Here is a 16,710-nt window from a genome sequence, read left to right on the forward strand (position 1 = left end):
TGGCAACGCATCTTCTTTTTTCCCTTATCACTAGAATTGCTAGATGAAGTACTGCCAGGAGAAGCATTAGGAACATAATTTTTGCCACTCACAACAGAACCATAAGAAGTGGTTGCATTACTGTTACCACCCTTTCTTTGAGAAGCAATAAAAGCCTATTCAACTGCACGCTACCTAGTCCTGTTTTTTCTGGAAAGTGACTCTTGCAACAGTATTGTGCATAATGCATCAAACTTGACAACTTCAGGATTTCCTTGGGTCATAAGTCTCCAAGTACTAGCAAAAGTCTGGTAAGAATCTGGTAAGGCATCAAGAACAGTCTGCACAAGGGAACTGTCTGAAATGACTTCACCTGCAGAAATAAGTTGCTCATTGATATCCTTGACACTAGCAAGGAAAGTGTCCATGTCATCTTTCTCATGCATAATCTTCGACTCCAGCTCTTTACGCAGCAAAGAAATTTTAGCCTCATTGCGGCTTGCATAAAGACCTGCTAAAATATCCCAAGCCTGTTTTGCTGATTTTGCTGAACGGATGTGAGGAACAATGGTGCGATTCACAGACAACTCAATCAATGCATGAGCCTGCGCATCCTTAACATCCCAACGAGCTTGTTCTGCCATAGGCAAAACAACTCTTACAGCTGCAATCCTTGCAGCAAGACCTGCAACATCCTCAACATCACCTACATCCTCAGAACCAGGACGTACATCAATGCCTTGCACAATGTTCCAGACACCCTTTGACACAAGAACATGTTGCATCATATAAGCCCACATAGGGTAGTTATCCCCATCCAACCTGTCCTCAACAGCAAACATCTTGAACACATCTGTGTTGTTGTTGTCAGCCATGGTAAATGTTGCACCTGATGTGAAAACTGCCTGAAAATACGAGAAACGGAGCGGGAACAACCTGTGCTATATAGCACAAACCGTAGAAGACTATAAGGCACCTGTAATGCAGAAAACGGCACTAACAGAAATTCTGCACAAAATGACGAAATAGCATGTGCAGTACTGTCTCTAGTGGAAACGGAGGCCGAAATGAGCCCAAATCAAAATTCTGAGCAGACCGAGCTCTTTGAGGTTGCCCAGAATATTTGTCGACCTGCAAACGCTCGCCAAAGCTCGCTGAAGTCGGAGAAAGTGAGCAGGCGTGTGCAGGAGCAGCTGGCGACTAAGCCCGGGAGGATGTGACCTGCTCTGATACCAATTGTTGGAATTAGTGTTGCAAAGAAACACACACAGCTTGGAGAAGACGAAGGAAGCTCAAGGCACACAATAGAGAGTGTGTTACTTAGTGTGCAATGGAAAGATAGATAGCCCTAGAGTGATGGGCGTATATACAATGCACGGGGGAAAAAACCTCCTAAAGAGGGAAAAAATGCTCCGACAGTCCTAGTGTATTCACACACATCACTACCACATGTATATGGTAACACATTTGCATTGTCTTTATTTCCCTCCTTGAGGACTGGAAAAGAAATCTTTGCATCATTAGAGCGTTCATGATGACTGGTTCTAGTTTTTTGAACTGGTTTTCTATCCTTGGACCGTCTCTTACTATAATGATTTGTGTCAGCTTCCCAATGGCTGTTGTCATCAATCTTAATCATTGTATCAATTTTATGCTTCTTCATTGTCTTATGTCTTGCTGATCTATTTCTCTTGCTACCCTCACTGTATCAGTATGCTTCTTCCTTCAACAAGATTCGTTAGATCAAGATGGTTGCACTACAAAAGGTTCTTTATATTAGAGATGCTAGCAGTGCGATGCTCAAATGTTAAAATCCATGGCGTCCCTATGCTCATCTCTATACTATTTGTTGCATAACGACGCCGACAGGGGTAAAAAATAAATCGAGCGTGCCAGAAACTTAGATCCCAGGTCTGAGTTTCGGCGCTCTAGCGAAACAGGAAAACCCGTGCTCTCCCTCTCTCTCTCTCTCTCTCTCCCCCCCCCCCCCCCCCCCCCTTACACACACACACACACACACACACACACACACACACACACACACACACACACACACACATTGTGTCTGAGAGAGAGAGAGAGAGAGAGAGAGAGAGAGAGAGAGAGAGAGAGAGAGAGAGAGAGAGAGAGAGAGAGAGAGAGAGAGAGAGAGAGAGAGAGAGAGAGAAGACGAAAAGAGAGAGGTAAGGGGAGAAAATAATGTTAGACAAGGGAAACCAGAACCTAGGAGTCCAGATCCCAACCACCCACTATATAGCATGGCTCCTAGCCCTTTGCCCTAGTTGGACTCCCTTTCCACACTGCCTAGCTCGGCCTTGCCCTGTGTCTAGTCCATCCTTGCCATTGTCCTGACATTACTCCCCCCTTAAGAAGAGTTTTTGTCCTTGAAAACAAAAGTGGGAAACTTCTTCTTAAGAACACTAATGTTTTCCCAAGTGGCACCTTCCTCAGGTCGATCTTTCCACTTGATTAAGGCTTGTTGATGTACATGATGATGAGTACGTAACTCATGATAATCGAGAACACGTTCAGGTTCATGCGGTAAGGTAGGAGGTTCAATGAAATCTACCAAAATCTATTGGTCAATGACATTGTTGTCCCCATGTAACCGCTTACGTAAACGGCTTACATCAAACATCGGATGAATACGAAAATGTGTAGGTAGCAATAATTTGTAGGCACGATCACCTACTCGCTTGAGTATTCTGAAAGGCCCACAATATCGGGGAGATAATTTAGGTGTTGGCCCAATTTTCAGACTTTCTGAATGTTCTGGCACATGTAAAAATACTTCCTCCCCTTCCTCCAAGGTAACTTGCCGACGTTTCTCATCAGCATACTTCTTATACCAATCCTGCGTTTGTCGGACATTCTGACGAGCGAGTTTCAGCATATCCATGTGGTCTTGGAGAAAATCCTTAACCTGTTGGAGCTTTTTGGTTGCCAAACCCACTGTAACAGGTGACCTAGGTTGAAACCCATACATGAGCATGAAAGGACTAAATCCAGTTGTGAAATGCCTAGCACTGTTGTAGGCAAACTTGAGAATAGGTAAGTATTCTTCCTAGTCTGACTGTCTTTCGCTGATGTATGCTCTTAACATATCCTCTAGCACTTGGCTAACTCGTTCAGTCTAACCATGTATTCTTGGATGATCGGCTGCATTGAGCCTTCATTTGTGTACCCAATCGTTTAAACACAACACTCCAAAAGTGACTATTAAACTTGGGATCACGATCATTGACAATGTTACTTGGCAAACCATACAACTTATATAGATTGTCCATAAATAACTTGACTAATTCTGTGTCTTAACCGTTGATTTGGTTGGAATAAACTTACATAGTTTAGTCAACCTGTCTAGGACCACCCATGCTGAGTCATGACCTCGTACAGTGGTTGGTAAACCCACAATAAAGTCCATAGAGATACTTTCCCATTTTCCATTGGGAATCTCCAAAGGATGTAAGAGTCCTCCTGCTTTCAGGCACTTTGCTTTGTTATCTTGACATTTTTGGCAATGCAAGACATAAGCTTGAACAAAGTCATGTATACCTAGCGAGTAAAACTATCGTCGTACGAGAGCATAAATTTTTCTAATACCCGAGTGCCCTACACTTGGACTATCATGACATTCATTAAGAATTTGATGCCGGATGTCTGTGTCTGTCAGTACACAAACACTCCCCTTATGGAGTAGGTACCCATTGTCGATGGTGAAATGCTTCCATCGCTACAGTTCATCACTCGATAGAGGAGAACTAGGTGTGGAGGTTAATGTTACACTACCATCATTGGAGTGAGAAGGATCCCTCATTTGTACATGGCTTCATCATGCTCATATTTGCCTTTGAGAGAATCCAAAAATTCACTACGAAGTTCCGTGAACAAGAGAGAATTGATCTCCGGCATACGACTTAGAGCGCCAGCCACCACATTGTATCAACCTTTACGATACCTGAGCTTGGCGTCAAAGTTCCTGAAGAATCTCAGCCCACCTGGCTTTCTGACCCTTCAAATCCGTTTGTTGTGTAAACCATTTGATGCTTTCATGGTCAAACACAATCTCAAACTGATCACCATACAGATAATGCCGCCATGTTTTTAAGGCAGACACTATTGCATAGAGTTTGTGCTCATAAGCAGAGTAGTTCTGTTGAGCTGCATCAAGCTTCTTGCTTTCAAATGCAATTGACCATCCGTCTTGTAACAGGACTGCTCCAATAGCACGGTCATTGGCATCCGTTTCCAAAAAGAATGGTTTCAAAGGATCTACAATAGCTAGTATGGGAGCTGTAGCTAATGCATCCTTGAGCGTATCAAAACTGTGCTATTCAGCGGATCCACACTAAAAAGCTTCGCCTTTTCCTTTCAGTTGATCCGTCATGGGAACAACAATATTAGCATAGTTTTTAACGAACCTTCGATAAAAACCTACAAATCCCAAAAAAATCTGTAACTCTTTCAAATTTTTAGGAGAAGGCCATTTCCGAATGGTATCCACTTTGGATTGATCCATATATAGCCCATTATTTGAAATAACATGCCCTAGATAGTGAATTTATTCTTTCAAAAAATCACACTTAGATTCCTTGGCATATAATTTATTTGTTCATAACAACTCGAACACCTGCCTGAGATGTTGTAAGTGTTCTTCTTCAGAAGCACTGTAGACTAGAATTTCATAGAGAAAAACGATGACAAATTTGCCCAAGTACGGCTTCAAGACACTATCCATAAGTGTCATGAATGTTGCGGGTGCATTGGTTAACCCAAAGGGCATCACCAAAAACTCGTAGTGTCCAAACCTTGTTCAAAATGCAGTTTTGGGTATATCACCAAGTCAAATATGGACTTGGTGATAACCTGACCGAAAGTCTATTTTCATAAAAATACGAGCATGACTGAGTTTGTTGAACAACTCATCCATTCGTGGCAATGGGTACTTGTTCTTAACCGTAACCGCATTTAAGCCACGGTAGTCTACGCACATGCTCATACTACCATCTTTTTTCTTAACCAATAGGATAGGAGAAGCCCATGGTGAAGAACTAGGTTGTATAAACCCTCTGCTAAGGTAGTCAGCAAGCTGACGTTCCACCTCAGCAGCTTCAGAGTAACTCATACGGTAGAGCGGTTTACTGACAGGTTTACAGCCTGCAACCACATCGATGCTAGGTTGCACCAATCGTGTTGGCAGTAATCCTGGTAGCAAATCACTAGGAAAAACATCTTGGAAGTCCTTTAATAATTTCTGTAACTCACTAGCAACTTTTGCTTGTTTGAAAGTAGCCATTGGTCCAAGAGATGAGAGAGAAGCATGCGGCGTTGAGGAATGTTCAACAGATTCAATGTTAGAGAGAAAATGAGACAGAGAGTAACACAAGAAAACTTGAGTATCCCAGATTTTGGTATCATGTCCATTCATCATTGCTACCTTGTAGAGGTGGGTACTCGGAGTGTGAGGCAATTTGAGTTTTTTCACCAATCCATAATTGATGAAATTGTGAGTAGCACCGTCATCTACCAAGATGCGCACCTTGTGTCCTTGCAGAGATCCGTGCATACGTACTAACTCATGTGGTCCAAAGGTTTGTTGCCACATAAAAATTTGTGAGACAACATTCATGCACCACCTCGATGGGTGTTACTTCCACTGTAGAGAATCGTAAGGAAGACTCAAGAGGAAGCAGTTGCACCTTGTGCACTGCTTTCTCCTTGCCATGAGTACCAGATTTCCACTTGGGACAATCCTTTTTTCCATGACCGCTTCCTAAACATTGAAAATATAATTTCTCCTGATTAGCTTTATCAAAGTCCTCATGAGAAACAGGACCTCTGGACCCCTTGGGTTTTTTAGATACTTCTGAATTGGCTACTATAAATTTCCTTTTATTGTTCCCATACTGTGTGCGTGTATTACCATGTGTATTAGCAGGCATGTGAATATTATGTGCTTTCTTTTCATTTGGATCATCGTGAATATGTGCTTTCACTATGGCTTCCTCAAGTGTTTTAGGGTCTTGGGTCTTGACGTGCTTCTTAAGCTCTGGTGTCAGACTACGTAAAAATCCCCCCTGTACTTGTTGAAAGTTATCTAAGACTTCAAACTTGAGGATAACATCCCGATAGTGAGATATATATTCAAGTAATGATGGGTATTGGCACATGGAACACGTGTCCCAAGCCGTCCAATTCCGATCTGCCTCATTACTAGGCAAAAATTCTTTGCAAAACATAGCTTCAAAAGCTGCCCAACTCTGTGGTATGATATTCTTCTCCTTGAGAGACATCCACCATTTGTAGGCCTTGCCTTTCAGAGTTAAGGTCATTTATAGAGCTCTGATTGCGTTCGGAGTATGCCGTAAGACGTGAATCCCATCCCACTTGCTGAGAAAGATATTCACTGCATCATTATTGCGGTCTCGGTCTTCTCTCTTAAAAGTTGGTGGTTTGGTGTTTTTCAACATCTCATCCACCTCTTTTGCAGTTACAGTGTGCAAAGTATCAACAATTGGGCCTTGCCCTTGATTAGAAGGGCCTTGCCCTTGTGTAGCAACGTGCTCATGCATGTGTATGTCAGCAGGACCCTTGGACTGTTGTTGCATTAATTGAATCACTAATGTGGATAGTTTAGTGACATTTTCATTTAAAGCCTTAAAATTTTCATCCATGACTGACATGCGTGTCTGAAGTGCACAAAATTCTTGAATGCCAATCAATTCATAAGTTTCATCACCTGCCGTAGCGTGGCAGGCACTCTCCGTGAGAGCATCCAGCCGTGAGCCATCATTGGCAGGATAAGGCGTATTTTGCTCGAAATCAAAAGTCATATTGATATCGGAATCCATGGCAACACAGTGCGGTGTAAGGAATAGTCATAAAAATACCTGAGATTGAGCACTTGCAAAGTGTAATTAGCCTTGCTAATCCCGTCGAAGTCGATATCATCCAAGTGTTAATCAATCCAAAATGTCCGCAGTGTAGGGAATTCCTTAATCCCTTGTAGCCGAATCGATTATGCGTTCGACCGTAATCGATTTTGAATAATAACGTCACTTGAGATGGTTTTATTAAATTTTCGGTTTGCTGCAGCTCATACATAGAGAATTGGTGTGGGTGTGTGTGTTTGTCGGCCCTGCCTTTGATTCTCTTGGATAGATGCTTAGTGCTTACCAACTCCCGAAATCGGAGCTCCTTGCTTGAGGCGGGGTGTGTATCACCCCTTGTATTAATAAAGTCCTAAGGCCAAAGGCCTTTTAAAAAAAAAAAATGTGAACTCAACACCTCACAGGCGCCATGGCCGACTGCAGTAGCGTGCGAGGAGATTGTGAGTGATATGGCGGTCGCTGTAGGGTGAATTGGGCTTCGGCCCTGGGTCGAGTTGTGCTCCCTAGCCCGGCGCGATGCCGTAGAGCCCGCAAGGGTGCCGTTTGGTGCAGGTCCAACCTCGGCAGCTTCTCCTTGCAAGGGCAGTTGCCCACGCCTTCGGGCCTGTCGTCCTCCTCACAGGAGGTGAGTTCCACGCTCCCTTGATCCCGACATGCAAAAAAGCATGCAAATTTGTGTGGCTCCCCTCCTCCACGGCTGTGCCTTTCCCAAAAAAGGAACCTTGCTCTTGATACCAATGTTAGACAAGGGGAACTAGAACGTAGGAGTCCACCTCCCAACCACCCAGTATATAGCATGGCTCCTAGCCCTTTGCCCTTGCCCTTGTCTAGTCCGGCCTTGCCGTTGTCCTGACAAACAAAGAGAGAGAGAGAGAGAGAGAGAGAGAGAGAGAGAGAGAGAGAGAGAGAGAGAGAGAGAGAGAGAGAGAGAGAGAGAGATAAAGTAGAGAAAATATAAAATGAAATGTTATATTAAGATTAGGGTTAGGTAAGATTTAAAATTACATTTAAGATTAGGTTAGATTAAGATCTAAGATTAGGTTAGATTACATTTAACTTATTTAAAATTAGGTTAGACTTAAAATTAGGTTAAGATTTAAATTAGACTTAAGACTAGGTTAGATTACATTTAAGCTAGATTACATTTAGGTTTAGGTTAGATTTAAGATTAGATTAGATTTAGGTTTATGTTTAGTTTAAGATTGGCTTAAATTTAGATTTATGTTAGATTTAAGATTAGCTAGGTTAGATTTAAGATTAGATTAGATTTAGATTTAGGTAAGATTTTAGGGCATGTCAATGAAGGGGGAGTTCCAGCTAAAGCTCAAGGCTTTGCCCAAAGAGCAAACACTAGGTACACAACAATATGCATATTCCCATGAGAATTTGACACCTATTAACTCACCCACTAACCATGTTCATTTAGCTCAGAATCACCATGTGTTCAATCAGGTTAGTTTTGGATTTAATTTTTATATTAAAGTCTACCTTCGAGATTACAAAAAAAAATTAGAGTTAGGCGAACAGTGATCCCTCTCTTCCTCTAAACGGATGCAACCTTAAGTTGGAAAGCTTTCAATGACATGATACTCAGATTGGAGGCCAACATGTAATGTGCTAAGTAATCCCTCGAACAAGGATCTGTTGTGAAGAGATGTTAAGATGCTGTGAATTGCTTTAGCTAAAGTAGAGGTAAATGGGTTTTGTCCACTACATGCACTGTCATGTAGACGTGGGTGTGTAGATTTCTCATACCCACAAATATAGGAATTGAACGATAAAGAGGAGATTATAACCCGGTGGTTCTGATCTTCGTGCAGCTCTAGACCGAGGTGTGCGGGGATCGGACATGACTAGAGAATGTGAGGTAGTTTACAGTGTGATCAGAGAGAGAGAGAGAGAGAGAGAGAGAGAGAGAGAGAGAGAGAGAGAGAGAGAGAGAGAGAGAGAGAGAGAGAGAGAGAGAGAGAGAGAGAGAGAGAGAGAGAGAGAGAGAGAGATGTCCAGGCTATAAGGTTTTTACATTCATTACGAGTAGTGACGACAATTGGGGGCCATCAAACCGAAACACCTACCTCTCAACAAGGATCTTATGTCCTTATAATCAATGCAAACATGCTGTGCGACGAACAAGACATGTTTCTTTGCAGCACGTTCACAAATTTGGTGAGTTTGATCCATCTATTAGACATCGAGTTGTTGCCAATTATAACTCGCGGACTCTAACGCTGCCCAACAGGCAGCAATCTTGCAACCCAATAGACATGTTTGCAAGCGCTTTGGTCAAGCAGCACGTGAGGCCACAAGATGTAGCCTCTGAGAGCCTGGAGGATGATCATGCAGACCATATTCCCAACGAGGCTATGTTTGAGCTTAAGATTGATGAAATGATCAAGACGATCATGGATTCAGAAAGGCTTATCTATGACGACATGAAAAGTGAAACCGATACGCCATTGTATGATGGAGCACGTGTGTCTAGATTGAAGGCGCTCCTAGTTCTCCTCAACATGCAGACAAAAGTTTGGATGGAGTGACACTAGCGTCACAATGCTTTTCAGGTGATCTATTACAATGTGTTTACTTCAATAAAAAACACTAGATGTATAATGATATAATAGATTACTTACACAAGTGTACCGCATTTGTTTTGCTGTGTAGATTGCTCAAAGAGCACATACTGCCAGCTGATAATGTGATGCCAGATTCCAGAGAGGAAGTAAGAAAGATGTTGTCAAACTTGGGGATGGATTACAATTCGATTCACGCTTGTCCTAATGACTGTATTCTTTTGAAAGGGAATACATAGACATGGAGAAGTGTCTAAAATGTGATTCCGAGAGATATTGAGTAGATCTGCACAGACAAAAAGTTCCACAAAAGGTTTTGCAATATTTTCCTCTGCTTCCTCGCATCAAGCATTTCTTCGAATGTAAGTCCATGGCCACCCTAGCATCATGGCATGAGGAGAATATATCTTTGGATTGTATGCTATGGATTCTTGCAAATTGCGCAGTCTGGATTTTGCCAGGGAAGCTCAAAATTTGCACATAAGACTGTCTATGGATGGCGTAAATCCATTTGGTTAGAGTTCAACATCTTACAGTGTATGGCCCGTTGTCATCGTCAACTACAACATTCCCCCGTGGTTGACTAAGAAGAAGGGGCACCTATTTCTAAGCTTGATTGTGCCGGGGCGGTATAAAGTGAAGAATATGGATGTGTATCTTCGTCCACTATTGGAAGAGCTACAACAATTGTGGATTGACATAGAAGTGGTGGATATGAGCCGACACACAGGTCGATGGAATGCTTTGATCAGAGGCATTCTAATGTGGACCATGCATGACTATCCTAGACTAACAGAATGTTCAGGTGATTTATACTCAAACTCAAACACTATAAATCTTGTTTTTTCTCAAGCTTATCTATTGTCATGTGTATACATGCAGGGCTTCAAACAAGCGGATATAGAGCATGTGCCACATGTGGACCTAGACTTAATGCACGTCGGGCACCCTCACTGAAGAAGAAAATCTATGAAGGTCACCAAGCACATCTTCCAGAGAATCATGAGTTATGTGATGCTTTTTTGGGAAGAGAGCCACCAAGGATGTCTACACAACCATGGTTAGAGCAGAAGGAGATGTGTGAGAATAGTTTGCTCCCAGGGATGAAGAGACTCTCTCTATGGTACGAGTTATCATATTGGCCCAGACTCATGATCAATCACTTGCTCAATCCAATGCACATATTCAAGGATGTCGTTAATGTGTTGTGGGACTATCTGACCGGCAAGAAAGATACTTTGGGAACCAGATTTGACCTTAGAAATGTGGATCGTATGGAGTAAAAATGGCCGCAGACAGCACTCGATGGATCGATAAAACTCCCTAAAGCACCATGGATTTTGATAGGAGGCCAAGAATGCAAAGTAAAAGAGACCATTCGATCTGTGCGGACCCCCACTAGCGTAATGCACTCACTCCGAATGTGTTTCACTAAAGAAGGGAAGCTTACTGGTTTGAAGTCACACAGCTGGCATAAAATGTGTCAGGTATGTTTGAAGTGGAACATATCATAGTGGGAATTATGTAACAAATTCGTGTGTGGACTTTAATATCATTGCTATACGTGTTTTGCAGTTTATTTTACCGGTGGTCATTGAGGGATGTTTGTCTCCTGACTCCGTACCACAATCTACAAACTTGCGAAGTTGGTGCATCTCACAAAAGGAGATCAATGTAGACTCCATACCATTCACCAAACTAAACACTGCGGAGGTTGTGTGCATGTTTGAGAAACAATTTCCTACTACCATGCTAACCATTCAAGTGTATCTTCTTGTTCACATAGTTGATGAGGTGGAAATAGCTGGCACAGTACATTCCAGATGGATGTTCTTTTTAGAACGTTTCATGAAAACGCTCAAGGGATATGTGCATCAGAAGGCACGTCCGAAGGGTAGCATGGCAGAAGGTTGGCTGGTATTAGAGTCCCTAGTTTACATTGGAGAGTGGCTAGACGGTTTTGATAAAGCCTGATACATGCTATGGCAAACCATAGATGATGAGCGCATATCTGGGATTGTCATGTGCAATCTCGGTGTTGAGAAGAAGATGACGGAATATCTAGAGGCTAAAACCAATCGATTTTTCATGCTTCACAATCCAGTGATGCAAAAGTGGATTTCACAATACGAGGATACAAAGCAAGAGCAACAAAGGGCACGAATCGAGTGGATACGGGGAAGATGACCACCGATGCATTATCGGGCGGGTCTGGAGAGCCTACAAACATTCATGAGCTTAAGATGGTTGCACAACCAATTGAAATGCACACAACAGTGCGGTGAAGAAGTGACTGAGGAGGAGTGGAAGTACTCTCGAGGTTGCGCGACCAAGGTAAGTTTTCAATGTACGACTCGCGACTTTCTAGATGTTTGAATAGACACTCATAATCTTTGTTAGTTGTAGTATAAGTCATACATAGCAACATGGTGTAAAGGTTGACATTTTAGGATGGAACGGATCGACAAAAAGCATTTTACACAAGATTGTGGAATCATGGAAAAATGTGAACATCCTAGTCGAGACGACGGTCCTCTGATGCAGATCCTGTGATTGCGGAACTCACTTACTTTGGCACTCTACAAGAGATTTTGAGGATCAATTATAGAGGATTTTTTTTGGACATGTTCGACGTGAAATGGTTCAAGATAAACATGGAGGGTCACAATGCTACTGTGCACAGGGGAGAGTCTGGTTTCCTTGAGGTGGATTCAACTAAAAAATGGACCGACCTAAGAGACACTTTCGTACTATCCGAGCATTGCGAACAAGTAAGTCTGTAAATATTTAACATCCAATTTCAGAAGTTATGTGCCTGGAAGCACTCTTGTAAGCTATGTGGCTCTGGTAGGTGACATTTCATCCTACAAAGTCTGCATCAAACTAGTGGTACGTCATAGAGGTAGCCCCTCATAGTGCATGGATGCATGAGGGCTACCATGTGCCAATCACATCGACATCAATGGAGGAGATCGAAGAGGATGCTTAGTCAGAATCCGCTGAGGTGGTGCCAGACGAGCATCAAGCTGCTACTCATTAGGAAATTTTGGAGGTCATTTGGAGGGCCTTCTAAGAAAAATAGAATTTTGAATTTCTCTCTCTAGAAAATAGGTGTGGTAAAAGAAAATGTAAAGATGGAATAACCATTCAAAAAGTGTACTTACAAGTAGATTCTTGCCACAATGTCATAACGGCCGTAACGATTGAAGAATAAATCGTTTTCAGTTGCATTTAGTGAACGTCCTAGAATTGGAGGGAGTTTCCTGTACATGAAATGTATGATTAAAGGAAATATCCTTCCAAACCTCCTCTCTCCTTACTCTCGCAATGTTTGTGCACTGACCTTAAAGAAATCCTCCCTTTCTTGCCCTATTGCACACATGGCTTATTCTTCCAGCCCGAAAATGTCCTCCTTAAGAGACCCTTCTATCATCTACACATTGACCTGGATCCCCAATATACGCCACTGTGTAAGCGAGGCAAAACTAACATCAAAGTAACATAGATCATCACAGAGAGACTCAAAGCAGAGGGAGCAAAACACTTAGATATTTGTACAAAATTCTCCTCTATCCATTGAATCCCATGACAAATGCTTTCCCAGCATTTTCAAATCCCACTAACTTATTGAGCTTTGCAGGTAATGGAGAGAATGGATTGCTTGGCTACTGTAAAGCTCTAAACAACAAATCAGAAACTTATAAAGACATGGTGAAGCACCAAGCAAATGAGATTCAAAGACTTTCAAACTTGCATCATGAGGACCAAAAGACTGTAATGCAGCACACACAAGAATCACAGGTCTTGTGAACAAAGGTACGGTCATTACAAAACAAAGAGACAATGTTAGGCACTCATGTGCGAAAGAAGAAACTACGGAATCTTGAAACGTTGAAGGTAGTCTCTGGCAGCCTTAAGAAAAGAATCCAAGCATTGAGGTGAGCATTGTAAACTGTCTAATTAATATAAAATAATCTAAGTGTTTGTTTATGTTAGTTATGCTTTCTTTGTAGAGATTCCATCTATCCAGGCAAAGAAAACATAGACCCGAAGGCCAATGTAGGAAAGCACTTAAAGCCATTGATAACTAGTGATCTTGAAAAGGATATCATGCATGAAAAAAAGTTTAAGGTTTTGCAACAAGATGTCGTTGATAGATTCATTTGAAAGAATGCAATGCCTGCCAAGCATATATAGGGTACATTGGACTCCCTTGGAGTTAGTAAAAGAGGTTAATCAACTATTCAATAGTCTATCTCTTCCATGTTTGTGAAGAACGGAATAAAGTCTAAGCTTTTACCAACAATTGCAAGTGTTTGGAAGGAAAGACTACAACTCAATAATGAAGAGACGGTCTTCATTGGATGTCCATTTCATATTCAAGATATTTATAGCTCACAGGGAACTATTGTCACTTATGATGAGTACAACAATATCTTCATGGACCTCACTTTGCTGCAAACTAGAATGGTAGAGTTCTACAATATCACATTTGAAGAGACAGGTGGCGTTCTAGATTTTGTTTTGAAGCTAGATGAGTGTGAGATTCTTAAAGAGAAGAAGCTAGAGCGAGTTACAATCACATTAATGAATAGGGCCCTTTCCAAATGTCCCACTGATGACCCTTCATACTTTAGTGTTTAATCAGAAACAAACATATGGTGGCTTGGTACATTTCAGGTAATCCAGTTATCTCCAATTTTGCAGCTCTAGCAAGCCGTCTATTGTACCTAAATTTTATACTTAATTTTTGTATCTCATAAGGATTGATCTTGCAGGTAAAGAAAGAAGACCATGACATTTTATTTTGGGTGTTCCATCAAACCCCTATTCCAGATATCATCGATAGGCAAATGAATCGAGGAGAGGTATTGACTGTAGATGGGAGAGGAGACTTTCAAGTTCAATGGCATTTTGCAGGTGACCTCAAAACACTAAAGTGTATGCATAATTGTGGAATGGGTGCCATGGAAAAGTCTCCATGCTTGTATTGCATGGAACCTGCAAAAAGTGATGGACCCAAAGTGGTGGTGAAAGGCTCCTACTCATCACAATCAAGACTCTAATTTACGACCAGTTCTGAATATACCACTTGTTAATGTCTATATTTGTACAATGTATGCTCTCTGCCGAATTGTAGAGAAGTTGGTATATCAGTACATTGGGTTTGCTTGGAAAATCAAAAAGTCATCTGAACGACAAGTCGCTCCAGAGGCTTTGGAACTAGTTTTGTCAGATATTGGTCTACATGGGGGCAATGTGAAAATATAGCGGGACGAAGAAAGGTCAACTAATGAGAAAGATGTACCTTGCAAACCATCCATAGGTGGGGTCAAGGCACGCCGTTTTCTATCTAAACCTCAAGGTATGAAAGATGTGAGCTAACAAAGCGAGGGTGAGTATATCACTCTACCTACATTAGCAAAGTTGAGTATATGCACTGGAAAAAACTTCATTTAGCAGTGAAAGACCAAGAGCCAACAACTCGCAACGCAAAGGGTGATGTGTGGCCTTCCATTAAAATATTATTTCAAATGTGTGAGAATGATGATTGGTCGCAGGATAATCTCAACAAGTTTAATTACAAACTTTAGCTACTGAAAAAATCCTTCAAAAAGCATGGACTGACACTCAAATCACTCATTACATGGTAAATTCAAAGTGCCTCATATAGTCTTAGTACTAAGTGTGTATTTAAATTTCTAAATAAATTTCTTCTTTTGCAACACATTATTTTTAATCATTGGCCATACTTCATCCAAAAGTATGGGAATTTAGGTATATGGAACACCCAGGGCCTGGAGAAGTCTCATTACATGGCTAGAAATGCCTACTTCAGACACACACAACATGGAGGCTCTCAAAATAAGGCAAACAGTCTAAAGGAGTTATTTCAGTGGTTTTATTGCAGAATCATTCATCGCATGCAACAAAAGAAAGAATTGGGCTCTTTAGCAACCGTACAGGCAATCAAACATTTGCAAATTCAAAAAAGAAAGCGAATAGACGCATTCAACAACTCAAGTGCTCTTGAAAGTCAAATCTGGTGGAGAGAGACAATGCAATATGCCAATGATCGGTGGAACAAGAGAGTTAGAGTTTAGACGATCGATGTACCCCAAATTCCTGTAGAATTAAATTCAATATGTACCACAATTATTTCAACATTTTGATGATTTGAAAATATCATTTGGAACCTCGCCCTTGTATTTGATCATTAAATGTTTGCCATACTCTAAGAGTTTAGTAGGGTTTTATTTCCCTAAAGATAATGCCATTGCCGCGTATGTGTAGTAATATGCTGCACGGCCCCCAATATATCCTGACAAGTAACCAAAACATTCTCTCCTAAAAACCTTGTCGACGAGGATTACTTTGTCAGCATTTTGTGGCAGCATTGGACCACCTAAGAAGCGAGATAATGTCTTGAAAGCATAGGTTGAAATATTCCCCTTTTGTGACATTCCGTTGTGGAAGATTAGGATGGGTGCCTCGCATAAACTAGGAAGATATTGTCCTAGAGCTGCATCCCTACCACGGAACTCTCTTCTTCGATGACGAATAAAGTCATCCTTTTCAGCAATCCATGACTGTAAACAAAAGAAGTGTTTGTGTATGTGAGAAAGAGAGAGACAGACATAGATGGGGGGGGGGGGGGGGGGGGGGGGGGGGCAGGAATTTATACCATTAAACTCTAATCTTGCAAAAAAAGATCATCCTTCCATAGGTTAATTGATCCGGTTGACTCCTGCACTGGTCGCTTAAACCAATCTTCCATATCATGTTTACTAGTTGATGGCTTAAGATTATTTTGAATAGCTTGAAATGTGGCTTCATCAGGAAGGGTTTCTTTATACTTTTTTGCCTTTTCAAAGCAGAGTTTAAGGCAGTCCAGTGGGTTATTGGAGATCTCCATTGCCTCGTCATCACTACTGTCATCTGAAACAAATCCATTCCTCTCCTCCTGATACTTGGAAATAATGGCCAGTGCAAAGTCCTCCCGCAAACAAAAAATACTTTGTATATCATGGAGGAAAATGTATGACCTATCTCCAAATTTAAACTCTGGCACTCCTGGTAGCATTAAGGTGGCTTACCGCTCATTGAAACCTGACGCATCTAGAGGTAGCTTGATATCTGAGGTTTTCACTGAGAGAAGATTGCTGCATTTCACCTCTTTTGCTTCTTCTTCAAGATCAATGGACTCCTCTATCTCCGTCACTTCAATATATTCCTCATTCTTTTCCTCTTTTCCTCTGCTGCTGGTAAAT

The sequence above is a fragment of the Adiantum capillus-veneris genome, chromosome 13 (genome assembly GCF_014529385.1).
Source record: "Adiantum capillus-veneris isolate H3 chromosome 13, ASM1452938v2, whole genome shotgun sequence".
Taxonomy (NCBI): Eukaryota; Viridiplantae; Streptophyta; class Polypodiopsida; order Polypodiales; family Pteridaceae; genus Adiantum; species Adiantum capillus-veneris.